Below are 6,000 nucleotides of genomic sequence, written 5' to 3'. Positions count from 1 at the left end.
AGCTCTTTCATTTTATTTACATTAATAGAGAGGTTGTTATACCGACACCATAAAGACAAGTCCTGCACCTCCTTCCTATATGTGTCCTCATTGCTGTCATGTTATACATCATGAGGAAGACCTCATAATGTATGAGAATATTTTGTACATAAATTAAACCTTGACTTTGATAATTGAATGTTGTGACTCAGAAACATGTTTCTGACCATGACCATTTTCATGTTTATGTTCAATCAAGCTCTACAGCTACAGCTACAAAATTAGGAAATTTGTCAGATCTGTCAAGAAGAGTTGTCGCTGTTGATTTTCCCGGAGCAGCAGTTTAAGTGTTATGTAACTAATATATTAACTTCCTGACTCTTAAAACTGTATTTGATTAAGACATTATATTAAAACAGGCTACGGTGTACATTTTAGGACATCCTCAGGTGTCAGGCTTCAGCCTCAGACTTTAGATGAAAAGGCATAAGGTCTCAGGAAAACCTCTGTCAGGTGTCCACTAAACAGCCTCCGAAAAAAGACGTCAGACCAAAAGGCATCAGAAAAAAGGCGTCAGACCAAAAGGCAACAGAAAAAAGGCGTCAGAAAAAAGACGTCAGACCAAAAGGCATCAGAAAAAAGGCGTCAGAAAAAAGACGTCAGACCAAAAGGCATCATCTCTCTCGCGCTCTTTTTAGGTATATAAACACAAATAGACCACAAACGCAAACACAGGGCTATTGTATTTGTCAATCGCAGTATTTTATTTTGAAAATTGCTTTAATTTTGAAAATTAACTGGATTCTCTCGTGTTTCTGTGGGTAACTTCCTGCCCAGATTGATGCGATCGTTCGCGATTCACACACAAAATGGACCAAAACAATCGCTGCAGGGCGCGAGCCGGCTGCGGAGGTGCGTGCCGCGGTGCGTCTGGTGTGAACAACACAATCGGTTAACAAGGGCGCCGGTAGGAAACAGACCCATTCTGCGTCTATTCGTGGCACTTCTGCATCCGGTGTGAACCTGCCGTTAGATATCGGAGACGCGTGTTCCTTTCGGGGCAGTCTCTTTTCTGCACGTCAGCTCGTTACCGGTGTTGTGTTTCGATGACGTCATTAAATACAGCGATAGATAAATAAATTACTAGTCTGCCCGCTCCAAAAAAAAATGCCTCAACTGAATCAAAGTTTGAAGAAATAAAAATAGTCAGTTTTTAATCCGACATCTTTTTTCTGACGTCCCTAACCCTTTTTACGCCTTTTTTCTGACACCTTTTGGTGTGACGCCTTCTGGTGTGACATCTTTTGGTGTGACGCCTTTTGGTGTGACGCCTTTTTACTGACGCCTTTTTTCTGACGCCTTTTGGTCTGATGCCTTTTTTCTGACGCCTTTTTTCTGATGCCTTTTGGTCTGATGCCTTTTTTCTGATGCCTTTTGGTCTGACGCCTTTTTTCTGATGCCGTTTGGTCTGACGCCTTTTTTCTGACGCCTTTTTTCTGATACCTTTTGGTCTGACGCCTTTTTTCTGACGCCTTCTGGTCTGACGCCTTTTTTCTGATGCCTTTTGGTCTGACACCTTTTTTCTGATGCCTTTTGGTCTGACGCCTTTTTTCTGACGCCTTCTGGTCTGACGTCTTTTTTCTGATGCCTTTTGGTCTGACGCCTTTTTTCTGATGCCTTTTGGTCTGACGCCTTTTTTCTGACGCCTTCTGGTCTGACGTCTTTTTTCTGATGCCTTTTGGTCTGACGCCTTTTTTCTGATGCCTTTTGGTCTGACGTCTTTTTTCTGAGGCTGTTTAGTGGACACCTGACAGAGGTTTTCCTGAGACCTTATGCCTTTTCATCTAAAGTCTGAGGCTGAAGCCTGACACCTGAGGATGTCCTAAAATGTACACCGTACAGGCCTTGTCTGCTTACCAAGACCCAAAGTAACATATTTATAATTCAAACAGCAAAATTTGCATGAATTTTCTCATCTAAACTGGGATGAGCACATGACCAACATGACCTTTTTGTCAGGACAGTTCAGTGTCTCAAACACATATCCATGAAGCAAAGAGGAATGTTGTGTAAAGTGCTTTGAGAGGTTGTTGGGACTAGAAATCCATGATAAAACAGCAGTCCATTCATCATTAGTCTATTGATGATTGCCCAAGGGAACACTAGATCTAGATGTTTCTGAGGTGTTTAGAGTAAATTACATAACTTACATCTTGTCTGAGTTAAAAAAGTAAAAACCTTTTCTGGTCATTTAGATCTTTTTGTCCAGGGAGTGTTTGGATGAACCAAACTTTTCCTCTCAGGATCTGGATAATCTGTTGTTGATTAAAGGACTGAAAAACCAAGGCATGGATGAACAGGTTAGCTATAGTACAGTTCATATGAGGCCATGTTGAAGCAGCCTGGGAGTGCTGCCATTAGATCACCTCATATTTATCAGATCACTTCCTGGTGCCTGATGTATGCAGCCATGTTCTCACATTTGCACAGATGCAAAAATTAATGTAGGCTAAAAGAGTGTGTTGTTTATCCTGCAGAGGAACAGCCTTCAGGCACATAAGATGTTACACAAAAACAACACTGGGTGTGGTTGGTTGATATGATGTCCTGGCACTGATAATAACAACTGTGAGTAGAGAGAGGCAGAATCACATGCCACAAAGAGCCGACTGTAATCGTTTTTTTATCTTATTTTAACGATAAGGTGGAGTCTATCAGAGCCTCGATTACACCCAGTGCCTCTTTTACTGATGCTTTTACTGATACTTTTAGTGATGCTTTTTATCCCCCAAAGGACATTTTAAACCAGTTTTACCCAATAACTCTACCTGAACTTTTAGATGTTGTTTCACACACTAGAGTGTCAACCTGCCCTTCTGATGTGATTCCATCTAGGTTTTTAACTCAAGTATTTGATTCTGTTGGGCCCAGCTTGCTCTCTATTTTTAACAGCTCACTGACTACTGGTTGTGTCCCGGACTATTTTAAAACTGCATGCATAACCCCCCTCCTGAAAAAACCAAGGCTAGACCCTTCCTTGCATCACAACTACAGGCCAATCTCCAAACTGCCTTTTATGTCAAAAAATTTTAGAAAAAATTGTGTCTTTACAGCTTTTAGCAGCCCTAGAGGAAAATTTTATCTTTGATAAATTTCAGTCTGGATTCCGGAAGTACCACAGCACAGAAACGGCTCTACTAAAAGTGACCAACGACCTCTTATTGGCAGCCGACAGTGGGTTGTGCTCAGTCTTGGTACTTCTGGATCTCAGTGCGGCGTTCGACACAATTGACCATATGATTCTTTTAAATCGTTTGAGGCACTGGGTGGGTGTTTCAGGTACAGCTTTGAAGTGGTTTTATTCATACTTTTTAAATCGTACGTTCTGTGTCACAGCAAATAACTTCAAGTCCTCCTCCTCTCTGAAGTATGGCGTGCCTCAGGGGTCTGTTTTAGGACCAATCCTATTTTCATTATACATGCTTCCCCTGGGGCACATAATACAAAAGTATGATGTGTCTTTTCACTTTTATGCTGACGACACTCAGCTGTACCTGCCCGTAAATGCCACTGACCCTGGGAAGTTGAGTGCTTTTTTAGACTGTATTACTGCTGTTAAAAACTGGTTGTCAAAAAATTTTCTCCAACTCAATGACAACAAAACAGAGGTTCTGGTCTTTGGGTCCCAGCAGATGTCTAAACAAATCCTGTCAGCTGCTGGGCCATTAATAGATGGCATCAAACCCTCCGCAAAAAACCTTGGAGTCTGGTTTGATAGCGACTTAAACTTTGAACAGCACACGACCAAACTTGTTCAGTCTTGCTTTTATCATCTTAGAAATATTTTAAAGATTCGATCCTTTTTATCTTTTAAAGACACAGAAACGATTTTACATGCTTTTATTTCATCACGACTGGATTATTGTAACAGTCTTTTTACCTGTCTTAATCAAAAATCCCTGGACAGACTCCAGTCGGTGCAGAATTCTGCTGCCAGGCTTTTAACCAGAACTAAGAAACGTGAGCACATTACGCCTGTTTTAGCTTCCCTGCACTGGCTTCCAGTACGTTTTAGGATTGATTTTAAGATTTTATTAATCACTTTTAAAGCACTCAATGGTTTTAGTCCTGCATACATCACTGACCTTTTATCTGTGTACACTTCTGCTCGCACTCTGAGATCCTCAGATAAAGGTTTTTTAGCTGTCCCTGGGGCCCGACTGATGACAAAGGGGGAAAAAGCATTCTCAGTTCGGGCCCCAAGGCTCTGGAATGATCTACTGGAGGACATTAGGTCAGCTTCTTCAGTGTTGTGTTTTAAATCACTCCTCAAAACTCATTTTTATCGGAAAGCCTTTCACACTATTGTTATTCGGTTCGGCCATTTTCTGCCTTTCTTCGTCATGTAACTAGTCCTTCATACTTTGTGCTATTTCAACAATTCAAATATCAAAATGTTCAGCCTTTTCGGGACAGGTGTGCTATGTCTTTTCTCTTTTCAACTATTCATACTTTTTGCAATATTCAACTATTTCTGATTTTTTTTTTTCCCCATAGAGAATGCATTGGAACAGTCTTGAAACTCTTCAAATCTTCTTACTTCTTTCAGCCTTTAAAGTGTCCACATACTTTCAGCTAGAGACTTCATTCAAATTCTGAGCTGTAGACAAACTTTTTAAGTATTCCTCTATGACTCAGCTTATTGATATCTTCAACAGTTTCTGATATTTGGCCGCTTTAAAATCATTAAGTTTTTTGACAAAATCCAGCTTTATAATGGGTGTGTGTTGCGTCTAACGAGCAGGGCTTAGAGTGAGTGACATCATCGCTAGAGTGAAAGGGATCGAAAAAACATTCAGGATTTTTTCTGGATAAATTGCCAGCACGGCCACAAATTAAACTCTAGACACATGATTTCCTCACTGGTTTGTAGCCACACTTGTCGTGTCTCATTTGATGTGTTCGAAACAGCAGACAGACTTACAGAATTGTCTCTATGAGCCTAATTGTGCAGCTAGACCCGCTCCAGTGGCTCATCCACTTCAATATAAAAGTAGGAGCTGATTTTTTTAGAAAAACAGAAATGCCCCCCTTTTCTACCTTGCGACCCTGAGAAAAGTTTTTGCCCTACAAACATTTAATGCACATCAATGTGCTCAGGAAGGTCTCCTTGCCCCAGTAGTCATGGCCACATTCTGATAAGAGGTACGGTTCTCTTTTTCTGGGCTGTTTTCGGAAGCTGCTCAGAGCACAAATCTCTCTGCTCTGCTCTGCTCTGTGTGGCCAGCTGTTGGGGCCAGCTCGTTATCAAAGTCTATAAATAGAACAGTGCAGGTGCAGCCTGGCCGCTCGTTAAAATCGCCTGTTTGGTTTTTGGTCATTTTCTCCAAAACCACCGGCCCGATTTCAACCAAACCTTCTGCGTTGGACTCCCCTCGGACCCCCAGATGATATATCCGAGTTTGGAGAAATTGAATAAATTTTAATTTTTGGTAAAAAAAAAAAAAAACTTAAGCCGCGCGCCTGTCGTCTTTTTAAAATCGCCTGTTTGGTTTTTGGTCATTTTCTCCAAAACCACCGGCCCGATTTCAACCAAACCTTCTGCGTTGGACTCCCCTCGGACCCCCAGATGATATATCCGAGTTTGGATAAATTTTAATTTTTGGTAAAAAAAAAAAAAAACGTAAGCCGCGCGCCTGTCGTCTTTTTTAAAATCGCCTGTTTGGTTTTTGGTCATTTTCTCCAAAACCACCGGCCCGATTTCAACCAAACCTTCTGCGTTGGACTCCCCTCGGACCCCCAGATGATATATCCGAGTTTGGAGAAATTTTAATTTTTAGTAAAAAAAAAAAAAACGTAAGCCGCGCGCCTGTTGTCTTTTTAAAATCGCCTGTTTGGTTTTTGGTCATTTTCTCCAAAACCACCGGCCCGTTTTCAACCAAACCTTCTGCGTTGGACTCCCCTCGGACCCCCAGATGATATATCCGAGTTTGGAGAAATTTTAATTTTTGGTCAAAAAAA

The sequence above is a fragment of the Trachurus japonicus genome, chromosome 8 (genome assembly GCF_045865225.1).
Source record: "Trachurus japonicus isolate A0001 chromosome 8, Traja_1.0".
Classification (NCBI taxonomy): domain Eukaryota; kingdom Metazoa; phylum Chordata; class Actinopteri; order Carangiformes; family Carangidae; genus Trachurus; species Trachurus japonicus.
The sequence above is the reverse complement of the archived record's forward strand: the minus strand, read 5'-3'. Positions refer to the sequence as shown.